Source organism: Apostichopus japonicus, chromosome 17, assembly GCF_037975245.1.
Source record: "Apostichopus japonicus isolate 1M-3 chromosome 17, ASM3797524v1, whole genome shotgun sequence".
In the NCBI taxonomy this organism is placed as follows: domain Eukaryota; kingdom Metazoa; phylum Echinodermata; class Holothuroidea; order Aspidochirotida; family Stichopodidae; genus Apostichopus; species Apostichopus japonicus.
Window position 1 is genome coordinate 32471712 of NC_092577.1, and position 20335 is coordinate 32492046.

Here is a 20335-nt window from a genome sequence, read left to right on the forward strand (position 1 = left end):
GCAAGTACTTTATGTATGCCATATACTGGAGTACTTTAAACTGTATTGATATACATAAAAGGCTTTGACCTTAACATATATAGGTAAAATAAGGAAAAAAAGAAAGATTGTTTGACGATAGATCGTCTTTTGAAAGGGCTCTTAAAGAAATTAAACAATCCGTACATGATGTAGTTTTTTGTTCTTTTTCTTCTTCTCACGAATATGGATATGAAGAACAGAAGAAATTCCTTTTAATTTTCAGCATTATTTTGTTGTTGTTGCCGGTTTTGGGTTATACCTTGAGATAAAGTGAAGGTGAAGTATTCTTTATTGGCCTATGAATATGGTGTGTGTGCACATGTGGGGGGGGGGTGGGTGGGGGTGGGTGGGGGTTTCCCGGGGAGTGATGGGGTGGGTCGAGTTCGATATAGGACAACAATGCAGTAACATGTAAGACATCTGCGATACATGGAATGAAATTATTTTCCAAATGGATTGAGTGTATCGTAACAGCTTGGTGGAGAGAGACAGATGGGTGGGGAAGGAGGTGAGGGGGGGAGGGGGGAGGATGGCTAATATAGACCGTAACCGTCAATCTTGTGAACTAATCATGAATATCACGACCCATGCACATGTCTGGGCATAGTATCTAGGTCGGTATAGCTTACCTTCTAGATTGAATTTGCACGTCAGCTGTTACTTTTTTTGCGCCAGTATGAAAATCCATACGTTTCGCTCATAGTTATGTCTAACATTCTATACATCCCAGGCTGTCTCATGTAGGCTTTATTATAAACAAATACGAGGAGTTTCGTCAACTTTCCCAAGGTCCGCAAAATGTCGTTCAAACATCTTTACGATTTATGAGCACTATTAATCAAGCGCTGTACCTATAACTTCTTCACGTGATATGTTGTTGGATATTGACAGTTCCCGCCACTTGAGGTTCTTTCAGAAGTTTCCCGCCAAGATAATTTGTTAGTATACTATCAATGTAAGATGAATCTATTAGTCCAAGGCTTTCCATTTCCAGTAGGTGCAGCAGTCTGTTTTTGAAGGGTTGGCTAAATCATCTTTGATGAAATCAGATCCCGCATGGGTGCGAAATCACATCGAGAAAAAAATCAGAGGTTGTAGAAAGAGAAACGCGGAGCATCTTTGGCGAAGGTAATTTCATTATTTGCCAAAAAATCACGACATTCATAGGGCGTAGACTACAAGTTCTCAATAAAGTATCCCACCAAAAAGCAGTGTAGACACTGTGAGGTTGGGGTGGGGGTTGGATTAGGGATGAGTTGAAAAAAAGAGAGTTAAAAAGCGTGATAATCACATGGGGCTACAAATATCTTCCTAATTAACTGGAAAATCATTTATCTGGGTGGGCCTATTTTTTGTGTCCCAGATGGACCATGTCCACCCATTTTTTTCCTATCCAGATTGGACGTCAGATTGGACGTATCTGCCCATTTTTACCGTAGACTGTTCTTTGATCATGTTTGTTACCGCGTGCATAGGAAAAGATAATTTAACAAACCAACAAAATTTCTAGCTAATTGAGGTTAGAATTTCTTTCTTCATTTTCCTCAACGTGAGGGGCACTATACATATATGTATATCTGTAGCTATATTTATATATATAGTGCCCCTCACGTTTCTCTTGTAAGCAGAATTGTTTTTTCTGCCACGTTGGAGAAGACTATAAATATATACGGTGGAGGCTGGAAGGTTTCTTTTACTATATATATTTATCGTCTTATCCAACGTGGCAGTATAACAATTCCTCCCATAAGAGAAACTGATCGGTTTATGTAACCATTTCCGCAAGCGAAACAAAATTTAAGAAAAAAGCAGAGAAAAAGGGTAGAAAAAGATTTCATGAAAAAAGAAAGGAATGAAGATAAAAGAAGGGAAAATAGAGAGAAAGAAAAAGGAGCAGCGAGCCGTTCTTTTAAATTCTTGGTAGGCTAACAACGGTAGCAGAATTAAACACTCTATAAGGTCAGTAATCGAAGCGTTTGTTTCATTTACCCTTCTTTTTCTTGAAAAGCAAAAATAAAAAAACCAAGTTTCTCGTATTTCAATATGTCGCTTCCTTCACTCTTCACCAGCTAACTCCTTAAGCCGCAACACTACCCACGCGATATCACAAGTGCCACTCGATAAACGTGGACAAGCAATGGTTAAGTGCGTGCCCTGTCCAGTTGCCTCTTTCGCGTTCCACGGAAGTTTGAATCTGTAACAAGAGAACTACTTTAAAAGTTCAGCGCGAGTCGCAAAGGTCGAGTTTTTTCTTTCTCTCTTTCCTTTTCTATTATTTTTCTTATTAAAACAACCGAATTGATGTATAGAACGAATTTATGTCATGCAAATGAGCATAAACAAGAGATTGTTCTTTGACAAATTAAGGATTAGATATACGTAAACGTCTTTCTTTGCAAAATTCCCCCCCAAAAAATCGGCACCAAAAAAAAATTAAAACAAAATACTTTGATCAGGTTTGACCAAAGTTGCCAGTGAAATAATAAATGGCGAATAGACTTTCAAGTAATAGACCTAAGTAGTTTTGTTTTCTGAAGGTATACATCCAAAAAGGTTTAATCTTTAAGAAATGAATATGAGATCACAATGAAACACGATATCGCTTTATAGACTTTTACGCCCATCATCACCCTCCCCCTATACTCGGCCTCATACGTTATTTTACTATAGCGATATCGGCATGATGGATGAAGAACTATACATATATATATATATATATATATATATATATATATATATATATATACACCCTAGGCTGTCATTTATCAAGATACAAATGCTATATGCCTAATTGAGCAAGTATTTTACTTTCGAAGACATGCAGTCTACATGCCCTCAACACGATTTTTAACCTTCCTTTCTTTCTCGAAACGCCTTCTAGGAAATCTGTTGCCAAAGGTAAACACAAGCGCATTATATAACAGATAAAGATTGTTTCCCTATAGAGTTTAAAGAATACAAGAGTAGATGTGTAACTTACCGATGCAATGGCATTTCTCACAGTGTAGGCCTATGCCCTTATTTTAATCAGTACTATAAGAAACGGTGTGTATAAGTTTCGGTATCAGAAGGTCAAAGACCTGCTTAGGTAGAGAAATATAATAAAACTACCGTATTTCTTTCTAGAGGGTAAATAGATGGGGAAGGGGGTGGGGTGGTGGGGGGGGGGGGGAAGAAACTATGTTCTATTTCTATTTCTGTTTTTTTTTGTGTGTTTATTGTTGGGGAGACGGCTGGCCATGTTCTAGTATGGGGCTCGTACTTGTAACTTGACTATACATGCAATGTATCGAAAGCATTGGTCATAGTTTCGGGTGTACGGTAGCCTACAGTTGCCATCCGAAATTATGAAGAAACGAAAGAGTCGCAACTATAGGCTGTAAGAGGAACGAGGCTGAAAAAAACTCGATTTAGCACACCAACGTACCAATGTATTCCTGAGACAATGACATAACTTGTATACAAAGCTTCAGTAGATGGTTATGCACTCATCGTATGACGTAATAAAGCAGCTGTGTGCCGTAACGAAAAAGAAATACGTGTTGCCCGAAATCTGTCTGGTTTTCTTTATTGAGAAAAAACATAAGATATCACCTTTACTTTTGAATGTCTTTATTTACTAGTCTGGTCGGTTTAATGATGATATGTTTTGCAAAGCTACCACAGCTAGAGAGCGTTGTGGTCAAGTGGTTAAGGCAGTGGACTTGTGATCTAAGGATTACAGGTTCGAGTCCTGGCCAGATCATTACGTTGTGTCCTTGGGCAAGGCACTTTATCTCCATTGCCTCTCTTCACCCAGGTGTATAAATGGGGACCTGTGAGATAACACTGTCTGCTGTGCGCTGTTTAGCTGTTGCTAAATGACTTTGACAGGTTATCGTTGACCGGGGTAATATTATTGAGCATTTGCATGTTGTTGCGCTCTGTAAATGAATATATTATTATTATTATTAATATTAATATACTCTATTCAAAAATCAAATAGTCAAAGCTAAGACAATCTTCACGATTTTTTTACCATCCAGTGTGAACATAAAGTTGCTTTTGATTAATTTCTACATATATTTAACGAGACATTTTCTTTTAACAACATCGAATTTGGTTAATTTTCTGTGACAATTTACTAAATAATCGCAATGTTCTTCATTATTTGAACAGAAAACATTACAGGTGAAAAATTTGGTAAATGTGTCTATAGCATTCAAAAGCGTTCTACAGTTTTATCAAAATCACCTTTGCAAAACCCCGTATTTATGACATAAAGCTATGTACTATTTCGACCCAAACGGGTAATAGAACACAATCTCTGTGTCAATGTTTGTCGACTGCCCACCTTTAAATGTATTCCCCTCAAGAAATATAGAACAAAGAAAATGGATTCACATGCTTAATGTGAAAGCAGAAGAAAAGCTTTCATTAATAGTACATTTTATTTGAGATATTTATATATACAATTGGACTTTGTTACATTTGTCTATTTACTGACGTTAATATATGCTTCTTAAAAGCTAACAAAGATGATTCCTTTATTATTTATACTATAGGTAAATTAACTTAAGATTATGTCTGCTGCAGGGAAATTTATTTGTCTCTCCGCCTTGGCTGATGTACTTATAAAACGACATCGTGATACAAATAGGGTTGAATAAGAGATCTGTCACGATGTTACATCTCCTCGACGACGTGTTGACATGTTGAAGTGTTTTATGATGAAACATTGCGTATTTACATAGCAACGTACGGCGCAATACGTCAAATCTCTGACAGTGCAAGAACACGAGTTGTCATTATGATCTGCGGTATAGGCGCTGTAGCCTACCGTAGTTAAAGAAAGGAAGAAAGAAACCAAGCGGTCTATACCCACTGCGAAGTAACTGTAACGTATTGAGGTTTTGCTTAGCAACGCGAATGAATCAATGTATCAAAGTGAGATGAATTAAAGGAATCAGCTGAAAGGAATAGGTATATGTAACAGATAATTGTAAACAGAAACACACACACACACGACGCAAGGAGAAGCCGTATGTTTACGTGGATACGGGCATCAGCGACTTCACCGGTGCTTCGGGGTTGTTACACGTTCAATGTACGGCATGGCATGTTCTAAGTTTGACGTGAACGAACTTATAACTACTGTTGTCATTGTGGAAGGTCACGTTTGTACATATCGCTCTGAAAAAAAAAAACATATAGGATTAAAATGGAAAATTGGGTATGACCGAGAAGAAGATTGTGGCATTTATGACGTCATATTTCAAGGTCGCCGATCTATATGATGCAGTCGTTTGATTAATGTAATTCGGGTATAGTTCTATTCACAGTGTGACGAATAATGTAGTAGTGGGAGTGTGTGATGTAAGGGCATATGAGACAGGGGATTAGGACTGGTGGAGGGTGCAGGGTAATGTAGAGACCAAAACACTCACATGTTTTAGTGAATATATTATCAGCCTGATATGAAATACTCTCAACGCAATATTCACGTGGATGGTTATTCGCATCTCTGCATGCATAAGCCCTACCCATTAGGGAGACAGTTGGACGTGTGACTTTTATTTGAGCGGGCAAGCACAACATTTTCGAAAAACATTTCGAAACTATTTAATCTCCCCGCATTCCGTTCCACAAATTACTTGTGATCAACAAGCAGTTAAAAAAGCACTGAAAACGGGAAAAGGTACTTTCTAAACATAACTGAGCACTTCTTACTTTTCTTACATTGTTACATTTCGGTTGTGATCACTCAAAAGGACTTTTGCTTACCACTTCGAGATAAGTTCTCTTCAGATATCATCTCTCAACATCCTTTGTCATTAATCAAAGTGGCTGGAATAAAAGTTGTAGTACGCAGAATCTCCTCATTTGCATAATTCAATAAGAAGGTCAATAAGACAGCAACAAGGTTCTTTGATGCCTCAAAATAAATAACTTATAAATAATAATGAAGTTCAATTTTATCACGAGTAAGTTCTATTGGAATTTGTGTGTCTGCTTGCTAATGTGGGAACTAGAAAATCAGTGTATTTTTGTTTGGATATATTATGTGGATTATCTTCATATAACAATGAGTAACTTTCGTAATCATTGACCATTACGAAGGTTGAAACTTTTGCTTGTACTTCGGCGGAATACGGAACCATCCAAACGTGTTACAATTCAGCATGGGGTTAAAGTGTGTGCCAGCTTCCCGCCCTAAGGATACCAGAACACGCAAGCGTCTCTGCGCGAGTAAAATTCTATTGCAACATAAAACTGGTTGTTTCTCCTACCTGGCATATAATTAACTTAAAGCGTCATGCAGTCTCCCAAATCCACTCCCCTATACGTCCCCCAATGGATATATGAATATATCATCATATAATGTGTGACCTGAAGAAAAGTGCTTATCATGATGCTACTTGTAATCACCGTAAATCACAAGTGAAAAGCGATTAATTAGTCATTTGTGACGTCAAATGGACAGACAATGGACCTTTGACACCAACCGTATAACTTCAAAGTTGCTTAAAGTTTTTTAAGAAGTTTATCATCTCCCCCACCCCCTATATTTTTTTAATCTATGTCACATGGACATATATCACAATAATAAGTTTTCAAACAGCTCTTCAAGAAAGAATGCAAACGAGAGGCCATGAAGATTACCCAAACATCTACAAAACGTCTCTGCTTTAAACATGAAGCAACTTGTTACACTTGAGGTTACAAAGATCGGACAGCCATCCTCTCAGGAAGGAAGCACTGCAAGAGCACTTGCTCCATTACTAGTTTTGAGGAATATCTCAGATGTGCCTCTTATCATAAATTAGAATTGCGTTTTTTGGTAATAAAAAGGACACTTTATCTATCAATTTTTTTGTAATTAAAAGGTATCTTTTTGTATTTAAAGGCTAGAGCGCTCTTTTCTTGCAAAGCATTCAGATATTGGAATTTGTGGTAGAAATGCACAAATGGTCTATTTTGCTGGAACGGTTCTTGTTACCTCAATTCAAACTTACATTTCCCACAGACCTTCGAAGTCTTTTCCCTATAGTATCCCAAACGGAGAGGACTTTCTTTTTCGCAAGTTAAGTGCACAGATTTCCTTGTTATGTGACGTCAGGTATTTATACTTTATATAATTTTCGAATACATGTTATATAATTATGCTTTAGCGAGGCCGGAATGATTAACGCATGCATGAATTATCATTTGTTCTTTGTTTTTTTGTGAACAAAATGGAAATTAACTATAATTATTACACTAAATTATATCCTAGAAATCCCCTTCTCTTCAAAATTTAATGGAATAAGTTCAATTTAGCCTATTTTGATAGAAACAGAATCTTTTAAACATGGGTGAAACACAGAAATTAAAACAGAAACCTTTATTTCATTAGGCTAGCTTCTAGCTCAAGCTATCATGTATATTGTAAGGCGAATTCTACGAAGCAATGAAAACGTATGTAAAGAACCCGAACCTTAACTTTCCTCAAAATCTCTATCGTGGCTCATGGTTAACCTTCAAAAGGCTAAATGACCATCGAGGAACTATTTTTATTCAGGTGTATAATCAAACTTGTTGAACAATTTCTAGTTCGCGAAAACCATCCAATCCGTCTTATTCGGATGGTCGTAAATTAGTCTTTCATCGACTTAAATTGCATATCAATTGTCCAAAAATATAAATCCTTTGAGAGTAAATATTTTGGACATGACATTGGAAAACATTGCCAATGACCGAGTCAATATGTTAACCTCGGCTATCCCTTGCCGTCTGGTTAGTCACGTGACTGTTACGTCAAAAGCTAATGTTCAGCAGGCAACAATCAATGTATTATAAATGACTAAATAAACAAAACGAGGCAGATACTTCACAAGTCATACGCTTGATTGCTGTCAAATAATAAACATTGCTACTGTAGATCGTCAGCTAGCCTACCGTGATTAATGTATTATAAAAAATGCAACCTATGTGTTTTAAGTACATAACATGAACATCGTATACGTGTGTGGTAAGATCCAAATATTCAAACTACGTGAAGTTTACGCCAAATCACATTTGTTAAACATTATGAAAGGTCTCCTGATGTAATGTTCAATAAATCACTTTTCCTTTTGTTATTCAACTAGCTGAAACAAATGATAATGTCAAGTATTCTTGTTTAGAAGCCAATATCGAAGCCAAATTTTTATAAGAACTTTGGTGAGTATCAATGAAGGCTCCTTTGGAAGAATTCGGCCATGTTGACAAACACCCTGCTGTGCCTGCTTGATTGAAATTCTGTGCAAGGTTTTCAATTTGGAATGTTCACGACAAAACGTTCTATATAATCTATATTTTAGTCGGTCTTTTTATAATTTGGATTTTTTAGCTGGTAAATAACTTTTTGACAAAAAACGATCAGAACTCCTTTGTTGAACCAAATTGTGTTTAGAGATAAAGGTATTCAGTTTATTTACTGATATACTGTAGTATGAAATTATCCTATAGGTTTAGAAACACTTCCTACAACCTACAGTCTACAAGGTTCACTGCAATGCAAAGTAGCAAATGAAAGCTTGAATTAAAAACCGTAGAAATTATTACAAATCGTACAGTTCCATACCTTTGTGATTTTTTTTATCATGAACGAAACGATGTCGTGAAACTACTTAAACAAACTGAGATGACTCATTAATAAAAAACATTAATGAATTAAAATACATAAATATGAGTGAGGTAATGCTCAAAAAGTTATTGCTGAAATGACAATGATATGTTTGAGCATACAACATTTAATATCTTGTAGGTACGATATAAAACTAAATATAATTTTCATTTTGTAACCGTTAATTTCATAAAGTTATTTTTACACAAAGATTAACAGCAAATGGATTCCTATCAACATTACTTTGACTCTATTTTCCTTTTGACTACATATATTGCGGTACCGACCATTATAAGAATCTACACTGAGTTGTACAGGTTTTCTTTCAATCTGGCAACCTTACGAGTGTTCTAAGTTTCAACCGTTGACATCTCGTAAAACATCAAAAGCGGTATATGTTTAGGTTGCGTCATATTTAAGACTGATATTAGTTAGTCCCGAGTTTATCGTTAACTATATTTAGTTTCTCAGCGTGATATCAAATTTTATGTTGATCGCGAGGATTGCAACAATTTTAACCGCATGTGTAAAAGTCGACGACAAATCAAATGAATGTAGGACCGTGGACAACTGGAGGTGACATGTAAACTCTACTACGTGAGTATATTTGTTATACATACTCAATTCCTCGTGTGAATTAATGACTGCATTCACGGATCGTACTGACTTTCTACGAAACTACAAAATGTCTGCCCAGAAATAACATCTGTGTTGTTAGTTTGCAGTCTGTTAATAGGATATCCTTGCTTACTATTTACGTATACTCAAGACAACTTGACGAAAAACAGCCGTTTTGCATAGAGTTGTGATATTAATCATATAAAGGCAAAACCCCAAAAAGATTGCAATTCATAAGACCATAGTCCAGTCAAGTTGAACGACGAGCAAAGCTAAGTTCAACCCTTTCCCGTTCTTGACATCGCTTTCTCTGTAATGTATTCCTTATTTACGGGACTCGATTTCTTGGTATGCATGTAATGTGAAGATATTGATCATTACAAGGCTCCCAACAGAACATCAATATGTTTCAGTCTAGGTTTGAGGAATGTTTTAAGTATGTTTCGGGAGATAATCATTATCTTCTCCGCTTTTCAAAAAATAGCAAGTCGGACAATGTGACGGGGTTAAAAATCAAAATTCTTCCCGAGGTTTTTTTACAGCTTCAAATGGACGACTTTTCCAACTTTGTGACATTGAGACTGCTTCAATGCTTTTTGCTCTGTTTCAGAACTTTGTATCACTGAGATCAGTTCAAAGATACGTAATTTTTCTAAACTAAAACATAACTGTTTTTTTTTCTCTATTACTCATTAAGGTATATTCTTATATATTTAGCCGTATTGCTTTATACATTATTCGAAGACGCATAACTTATTTGCTGAAACCCTTTTTCTTAACTTTTGCTTTGCTTTCAGTAGTCTAGTCTGCATGTATCCTCGTTTGCTTAGATTTTGTTTTGATGTAAATCACATTATATGGCAAACCCAAAACATTGCAAGTCATAAGGATATAGTCCAGTCAAGTGGAACGACGAGCAAAGCTATAGTTCAACCTTTTCTGTTCTTGACATACGCGTTCTCCTCAATGTATTACATATTTACGGGACTCGATTCTTGGTAAACATGTAATGCAAAGATATCGATCATTAGAATGCGCCCTACAGACCATCAATATGTTTCAGTCTAAGTTCGAGGAATATTTTAAGTATAAACTTAAACATAATTGTTTTATCTGTTTATCATTAAAGTTATTTTCTTATATTTATAGCCGTATTGCTTTATACATTATTCCAAGACGCATTCATGTAGAACAGTCTGCATGGGTCCTCTTTTGCGTATAAATGGGATATATTTAACACGGTTAAACGACGGCAAAACTATGCGTCCTGTAGCCTCCGAACAAACAGCTGCAGTTGTGGTGAATGTTTGTTTTCTTGAATCTGCCCCCTTAAAAGAGTTATTTCTGATGTGCAACGTAAGAGGTTGATGACCTAAAACATAGCAGATAATTAAATGCAAACGGTTGATTGTTTATATTACTGGTCGTTAATGTCCAGTGTAAACTCAATTATTAAAAATCTGTAATGTTTCTGTGGGGTGGGAAGATAGGACGAGGGTTAGAGGTTGGGGTGGAGAGTGTTAGGGTATATATAGGGATACGCGGAGACCCTTCCAGCTCGGTAGAGCAGTATTGTCCTTTGTTACATCAAGACCCTTTCATGAATTTCTACGGATGCTTTTAAGAACCTCCCGGAGTTGTCATAAGGATATTCTTCTTACATTGACTTACATGTAAATACCTGTAAGAAGATATATGACCGTGCTATATGAATTATCCGTATAGTTACCCACCATTTGGTTGTTCTGAATTTAAATGACTCTGATATATGACAAAAGCCTAATAAATTATGTGAGATTTATCCACTGGATATACTGGAATAACCATTTACTCACATATAGGTCCTATCCCCACCCTCTCCCCCACCCCTCCCCCTCCCCATAGTGACGATTACGGTATGTCTTGCAAGCCATCGGAACCCCAATGATCAAAATACATAACCATATTGGTCCTTTATAACATTGTTGCATTCACCTTGCCCCAGCAGACGACACGTCCCAAGCAGACGACACGTCCTAAGCAGACGACACGTAATGGTAAACGACCGATTTGAAACAATTCTCTGATTGCTCCACATTGAAGTGGATGCCGCTAGGGATACACGTGTCAAAATTATTATAGGGCAATCACCAAATCACCAGAACGTCTCGGGACAAATCTCGAAAGAGGTCGTAGTCTTTCATCAGCCTTTCGGATTAAGTATTTAATCCATATATAATGGAATTCCATTGGGAAATCATCAAGCTTCTTGGTAGGAATTTTTTTTCTTTTAAAGAAAAAAGAAAACAAAAATATGTTTTAGACTTTTCAGCAGAACGACTGTCTTTTTAGACAAACAAAGAGAGAGACCAAAAAAAAAAGACATTTATAGTTGTTTTTAATGTTACTTAAAGAGGTGTTCTAGTTTATGTTCTGTGATTTTAATCATGAATTGACATATTATTTTTATTAATTTTAATCTACAAAGAGTAGAAATTCACTCTTTTGAGAGTGTCTGGGATGGTTATTGTTTAGAGAAAGGTATTTTACTCCTATCAAAGAGTGACTTTTTGCTAGTCTTACTCTAATACTATGCATGAATTTCAGTTTATATAAGGGAAAAAAACAAGGAAAAGGACTGAGTTCACTCACTATAATAGGGAATTTCCAATCTTCAGATAAAAGGAACATACTGTTCACAATAACTAGCTATGTGACATACTTCGGTTTGGAATAACATCGTTACAGGATTCAAAGTATATTGAACTAGTATTTAAAATACGTTATCGACAAACAGTTTTCTTAGTCCGTTCAAAATATGCGGAATGTGAATTCACATCAAGTAATTCCAATGCAATCTCTTCCACTCGTAAGAAGAGCCACTGCGTAGGCTATCATGTTACTGACTTTAAAAACCATTTCCCGTTTCACGCTTAAAGAGTTCTCGTTTAACATTTCTAGAAATGGATGCTCGGATTAGGCCTCCTTACCTTGTCAACAATCCCGAACTAGCCAGCACACATTCGTCGCTATCACAAATAATTTCAGTTTCTTTTTTGGCGGGGGGGGGGGGGGTGGGGAACTAAAAGAAAGTAAAGATTGTAACAGTCGCCAAAGCAATTTCGAAACCAAAAACGTAAGATGTCATTTATTGAATTGCAAATGCCAACCAGTTACAAATCTGTCGGTTTTAGCTAATTGAAAGACACATCTCGCTGCACCAGTTGTAAATTCTGAAACATAAATATTGTTAGGTACATATATATATCGTGTATGTATCCAAACCCGTTAAATGTATATTTTTCTGTTTACGCGTCTTGTTTATAAAAAACCAACATGATATCCAAGAATTCCTCATTGTTGTGACTACCTGTCACTCACCCTGTTATACGTGTTTAGTCTTTCCTTTGGTCGAAAGTCAATAAAACAAAACAAATAACTTGGCAGGAATTTTGACTTTATGTCGATTTCGAAAGCCTCTTCATTAAACCTTTCGGTTTATCTTTATTGTCAAAGATACCTTTTCTCTATATCGAGAGGCTATAGTATTTCTATCCCAACCTTTATGCTTATTCGTTTCTTCGTGGTTTCTGCTTAACCTTCGCTCATCAGAGCCAGAGTACAACTCTCTCTTTAACCCGCAATCTCTCCGTAGACGAGAATAATTTGTGTCGAGTGGACGAAATTGTATCCTCGTTACGGGAAATTAATGCGCGAGTAATGAGTCCATAAAGCGGTAGAAAGAACCCAGTGGTTTTGGGTTCTTCCGAGACGGCAATCAATGACTACCGACAGCGGGTAAAAACAGGAAAAAGAAAACGGAACGTGTTGGCGACAGCCCGTCGGGAAGGAATGACCAGAGAGCGCCGTGTAACTTGGCTTGGGATCGACTCCATCACCGTGCTCTAATCACAACCGATATATCCCCCCCTCCAACCAAGAAAAAAAAACTTTTCCTGAAATTTACAAATTAAAAGGAAAGTGAACAAGACAGAAAAGAAAGAATAAAAGAAAAATGAAACCCTCGATACCTATTATCTGTGATGAGTGCATCATCGAAATTTTATAAGCAATCTAGCTTTATACTTGTACTGTCTGTATATTGATTGTTCTACGCATGCTCAGTTGCGTTGCTATGCAATACGCAGACGACAGTGCTAATTTAATGTGCTTCAGTAAGTCATTGTTGGTACACACACATACACACATTAAAGTATCCATACCGGCGGGTATAGTCAAGATACCATTCTGAGGAATTTTCTGGATGCCTCCCACTGTTTGCCTCTCGAATGTGACAAATTCCCGAGTAATTAACGAATTTAATCGATAAAACAAATAAATAGTGTAATCCATATATAATAACCTTTCTCACACTGTTACTTTTCTGTGCTACGGGTACGTACCCAATTTCGATAATACTAGAGCCTTCGCCTTTTGTGGACCGAAGCTTTCGCACTCCTTTCCTTTCCCTACCCGCAAGATCGACAACATTGACAGATTTGAATGCCCATGTAAAACACGTATTCTGTTCTTATAAAGTTGATATTTTTTTAATAAGGATGTCTTGCTTTCGCTTGTTTCTCATACCCCCCCCCCACACACACACATATATATATATATATTTATATATACATATATAAATAAATATATATATATATACATATACATATACAAATATATATATATATATATATATATGTACATACATATATATATATACATACATACATATATATATATACATTAAGTTAATTTCATATATATATATATATGTATATGAGATAAGAAGATCTAACATCGTGTGTGCTGCTTTGTTAGACCCGCGAACAGAACACTGTCTTGGTTTCTAAGAAATGTTCTCAATCTTATAGAAACACAACAGAAGAAGGGAAAACAAAGAGACGTGATTATCTAGCAGTATAGCTGACTACGGCCACCAAGGACAATAGAGTCAAGAAACTGAAAGAAAAATAATAATGATGATCATAAAAAATAAAAAATGTATAAAGCCAAAAATCAATTTCTGAGTGGATTTGCTAGTAATCAGTATCCTACAAAGTAAATTAGTTTGGTGTATGCATATGCGATACACCAGCTGCAGTATGGGACGCCGTTCAGTAAACCGTGCGCCGTGCCGGAAATTAAATAGAGTCGACGAGGTGTGAAAATTGTTGAATTTCTTCAAAATGGAATTAAAATTGTGAATTTTTGAGGGGTAAAGATTCAGTACATTCAAGGACTTCATATCTTCATATATGCCTATTTTGATTTACTTCGATATAACCTACAATATTTTTGTTTCCTTACAGTTACAATTATTGTGATTTTCGTTTTTAATTTGATGTTATTTGGCAAAACTATAGCAATATATTTTTGTTTGTCATAGCAGTAAAGGCGAAAAGAATGGGGAACAAAATCGAAGGAATTTTTTCCATGAATGATGATGAGGATGGTGCTGTTTATAACTAACAGTTTCTACTTTCTATTTAGGGAGATTTTTCTTTTACGTATTTGGTTTTTACTGTGCGGTTTTATTTCAACCAATACTAACTTAAACAATAGCAGATGAACTCATACTAATTCTGGTAATTGTTAACTTCAAATTTAATATAGCGGTTCACCATGATGATAGTTTTTGTTTGTTTGCTTGATATATGCCGTACTATACTTATAATATATGAAATTACAAAAAGCACTTAGCAACGTCAGAGATTTAGTAAAATATCAAAATATGAAAAAGAATAAAAATTCGCTGACAGTTTGGATAACCTTTGAACAAAAATATTTTAAAGATCATCAAGAAAGAAACCGAAAAAAGTGTCGAAATTGTCCGAGTCCAACCTTTAAGTAAATCGATCTTATACAGTTTTGACTTTTATCATATCGTATTGTATGGTTTGATATTGCATCGTATATTTCACGATACAGAACGGTACGGTAGGCCTACCGCATGGTAAAGTATGATGTATCATAGTACGGGGTGGTAAGGTATGGTCCGGTATTGTACGGTATGGTACGTTTTGCTACGGCACGGTATGGTTCGACATGTTCCGGTATGGTACGGTATTGTATGGTACGGCACGGTGCCATAACGTACCGTACCATATCATATATCGTATGGTACGGTACGGTGTCGTACGGTATGGTATGATGCGGTACGGTATCGTATGGTACGATACGGTATGGTGCGGTACAGTAGGTATGGTATGGTATGATATGGTACGCTAGGGTACGGTATGGTACGGTATTGTATGGTATGGTACGGTATTGTATTGTATGGTATGGTACGGTATCGTATGGTACTATACGGTACTTTATGGTACGGTATGGTATCTTACGGTATCGTATGGTATCGTGTGGTATGACAAGTTATGGTATTGTATTGAACTGTACACATCATTCTTGAATATAACAAAATATAAATGTAAAACAGCTAGTAACTAAACAGCAGTGGAAGCAAAACGTTTAAACTATAAACACAGAATTCAATACGCAAGAACGTGTGTCTAGTCATCTTCGTTGTACCACCTCAGACATGTTCACTCTTGCGTGACTTTTCCTTCTTCAAATGGAATATCTTCCAGGTGTTGCCCCTTTATTGAAGATTCCGCAACCTGTCTTCCTCAGACTTATAAGGATGATTAATCGGATTTAACAGATTGGTTCATTTGAACAAAACTGATAATTTGAAGTTTTATGGTTTCGCGTTTCGCGATGCATACAATTGATCATTGATGATCGGTCTTATTCAAATGTGTCTGAACACTTTATAGTTTGGCAACAAAAAAAACCTTTACTATAGACAGCAGCGATACAAAATGGCAAACGAGCCAAGAATAAGAAGAAAAAAACAGTTTTCAATTTTCATTATAAGAGCGTAAGAAAGGTACCTCGTTCTTTTATAATTTGGAGTACAAAGATGTACAAAATCAACACATTATATAGTCAAGACAATAGTCTGCAGTATAAAACGAGAATGTTACAGAGTAAATATAGTCACTAAAAGGTGACCAGATTTTAGCATTTATTACGAGAGATTTCTAACCAAGACTAGATACATTCACGGTGTATCCCGCATATCGAAAAATCCAGTTAAAAAGTGTTTGGAAGAACGTATTTTCTCCGTTACCTATATTGGAAATCCAGCAGACCTATTTCTAGTGAATGCGGGTAAGTTAATCTTATACTTTTTGAATTTTCGTGCAGCGAACGTAGAACATCGGGAAGCAGAAGGTGGAATTGGAGCGGAGGGCTGGCTAAATGGCAAGAGGGAATTAGGAAATTGAAGAAGGGTATAAATAATGAATCTTCATTCATGACAACAAGTATATACAAACTTTTTTTGGGGGGTTTGTCTTAAAAAAAATTAAGAAGGCCAGTTCACTGTTTCCGATTTTATTTCTCTCTGTACGTTTTGGCCATATTTACAAGATCATCCGCTATATATATATATTTTAAGATAAGTATAGATACAGACGTTGTATGATTTAGTTAATCAACTAATTTTTTGTTTGCAAATAAGATAATTAACCATTGTGACGGAGGATGAAAATGTCAAGAAAATCATTGATGATAGATACAATGTCAATATTCGACACAAACTATATCAAGGTTAAAATCACGTATTGTCTTCGACACAGTGGTGTAACCAGGTAATGTCGTTAAATGAGGGGGGGGGGGGGACTGATAAAATGTTAATTATTTATTTAGTAAATCGCATTACCCCCAACCCCCCCCCCCATCCCCTCAGTACCTTTCCTTTCCTCATTTACCTCCTTCCGGGGTTCGCAAACCAGCATTCAGCAACTCTGAAAGGAATTTGGTTTTGATTCGGCTTCACGAATCAAACCAAGAAGTGAAAACACAAATTAACAGTATCGTGTAAGACTTTTCTGTTTTCTTCTGACTAAAGATTGCGATGATTTATTATTTCTGTTGCGCCACCAAACGAATTTTCTCACCCAAAATTTTGGTTATCAGCTGATGGATTTGTCTATATATTAATCACTGGATGACAATAAAACAACTTCCGCTCTTATTTAATATTTATATCTTGATTAGGCTAGGGTACCCGCCCTCATTTTTACATGTAAGTGCGGCCATTAGTACTTCATATCTTTATATGAAAGTATACTGTGCTGCATAGATGAAGTCTTGATATTTTAAAGGTTTCGAAGAGTGTGACAGATTTTATATAGTTGTATAAATTTATAATTGTGAAATTTGACCTTTGACCATTTGAGTTGCGTAACAACTGTTGCGTGAGTGTCACTTGTAAGTCACATATAACAATGTATCGGTCTTTAGTTGTCGCACAATTGGTATGTTTTTGTACATGAAGACATTGCGTCTATAAAGTTGTATTATTTCAGTGGTAGTTAATCCACCCAATTGACTCGAACGTCTATCCAGACATCTTGAAAATCATTTGCGCCAGATTAAAAGCATTCATGTCTACTGCGAGTGCATCGTGCGTCAATCATTTAACCTCCCTTTTTACCTCCCCATACATTCACTAACAGAAAATAACCAAAAATTAGCCAATTCAGTTAATAGAAAAAGAGCCCAGAATTTCTTCTCTGGTTGGTCCCTCTATTTTGACGACACCTGCTTTTGATATTTGGATCCTTTCAAGGAAACATTTTGAAAGGAAGATGAAAGCACCTGCTCTTCGGCTCACTGAGGTTACTCCGGACGAATAAATCTTTGAGTGGCCACTTCCCTTTTTATCTTGATCAAGACGCCAAAACAATTGATGTTTTATCGTCCATTAAAGTAGTTTTCGCTTGAAAAGAGAACTTAACTCTGTTATCGCTCTCATTGTCCAACTTTTTTTTCACCCTTTGCAGCCTACCGTGATGACCTTTCTATTCTTATAATGGCCTATACCGTTACTCATTCACACTTATATGTGTGTGTATATATATATCCTTGCACAGCCGATATAAACTATACCCAGTTTCTGTAATCTTTAAATTGCCCTAGTTAATTGGTTTAATGTTTACACCGTATTAAGTGGATCGCTTTATGCTTCTAAATGAAATATTTTAAGAATGTTTACGGATTTTTAGACGTATTTATTTATCTCAGTTAAGGGCCAGAGAGATGATAAAACAGGAAATAGCAAAGGAAAAAGAATGAAAAGAAAAGAAAGTCTGCTATCGCTCAATCAACAAATCAATCACAAACTTTGTTTACAGCGGGATATTTAAGGACCCGGAGATTTGTTACTCATTCAGTTTCGAGAAAATTCCAATCTTCGGAAAAGGGGGAACATGATGTTAATTTATGTTTCATGGGGAGATTGATTTAAGTTGTAGCTAATTACTAGAAAAAAAAACAAATCCTATATCCGTCTTCATTTTGTGATATATGTGAAACTTTGATTTAGTGTGGGGAATGATCATACGTATCGAAATATGAAAAGAAAAAAAGGAAAAAATTTGTCAAAATATCACATGCAGAATTTTTAACAAGAACGTAGAAAAACACCCAAAAGTTGCCGAGACCTGTCAAAAGTTAGAGAGATGACATTTCATCATCAGGTTTACGAACAAGGAGGAAGAGATGGGGCAGGGCTATGTCCACCCCACCCCCCCCCCTCCCCATCCCCTCTCGCAACTTTCTCAACTAAGGATGCCCTCTACAGCAATGCTATATCATGATAAATTTTCATAATCTTTATAATACTTCTTAATTCGCGTAGGTTTCATTTTTCCCCTCTCGGTATAGTAATTTCGACAAAAAAGTCAAAATGTTGACGCCAACGGTCGACATTTTTGTTAAAGCACTGAAAATCGTACAGTTTAGATAAAAGATGAAATGTAGATATTATACGCTCAAAATTATTCAATGTCCCCTCTGGGCCACCGTAGCATCTACAAAACTAAGACACTCTTGGTGAAGACCTCAGACCCGACCGGTTTTACTGGACTCCTCACTGTTCGATTGCATCCTATACACCACTGTATTATTAAAATGTGGCACAGGTTCTCATTCAGAGTCCCTTTTCATCAACCACCCCGGTCGAATATCTGGTAACACCTCTGTGCATTTTTGAAATGTTGAGCTAAATATGATTGCAGTAGATTTAAACGTTGTATGCATTGCTACAAAATATGCTAGACATTAATATAATGGTCACACTCGTACAAACAGTTCAATTCGACTTTCAAAGCATCTTCCATCTATATGATAACATGTTATTGCTTAGATAAATCCTTTTTTTGAGAAAATTTGAGAAATCCCATTTATCGTACTTAATTGAGAATTAATCGACGATTTCGTCATATATGTTATGACTACCGATTGAAGATGACGTCATTCTCCTGATTCTTGTTAACAAATTAAACTTTTCTCGTTTTTTCTTTTAAGAGACCAAAGAGTCGTTGATTTTAAACAACAAATATTTTCAAACCTACAACAACAACAAATTAATTGCATGCGAGTCCCACAAGTATGTCAACTTAGGCGATTATTGGCCCATCACAAAGGCCTAACCTCTCCAACCCCATTCCGCCACTTTGAGTGTACCCAATTGTTGCCCACCCTCCACCCCTTGTTCTTAAAGAAGCTTTTCTGGATGCTTGGGATGGGGATAGATATTCATGTAAACACTTTTCACAGAAAATCTGGGAGATTATTTATTTTGCTTATATACTCGTAAAATATCCAATACTTAACTACTTAACTATATTTTACGCGAGGCAATGTGTGTGCGTAGCGGCCATACATACGTGTTTTACCTAGATATCTTTCCTGTTCCTTCCTAACTCGTTCTATATATGTGAAGATGACTGTGTTGCAATATATAGTCAGTGTTGACGAGTCTTAAGAGAGGTGCAGGGTAACTGTGTGAGGGAGGAGGGGTGGTATACTATCGGACCATGAGAGTTCAGACCCACAATGGAAGATGACGATTGTCAAGTTTCACATGCATACACATGTATTTATCCGGTTTAACGTTTTATACCAAGAAATATTATCAGAACGCAAACAAAATAGAAATATATAAATTCTTTTCGATATTTTCTTTGAAATCCCTCAACATATATAAATGCTTCTATTTTCACTACCAGATCTCGTCCCCTC

The 20335-nt window shown here is 36.2% G+C and overlaps 1 protein-coding gene across 1 annotated transcript in view; it reads left to right on the top strand.

The window, feature by feature from the left end:
- Positions 1 to 6933: 6933 nt before the first annotated feature.
- LOC139984918 (G-protein coupled receptor GRL101-like) overlaps positions 6934 to 20335 on the top strand; it is a 57111-nt gene continuing 43709 nt past the window's right edge. The window contains exon 1 of the mRNA XM_071999052.1: positions 6934 to 7120. The gene's annotated coding sequence lies outside the window, so the exon portion shown is untranslated. The remainder of the gene's footprint in view (positions 7121 to 20335) is intronic.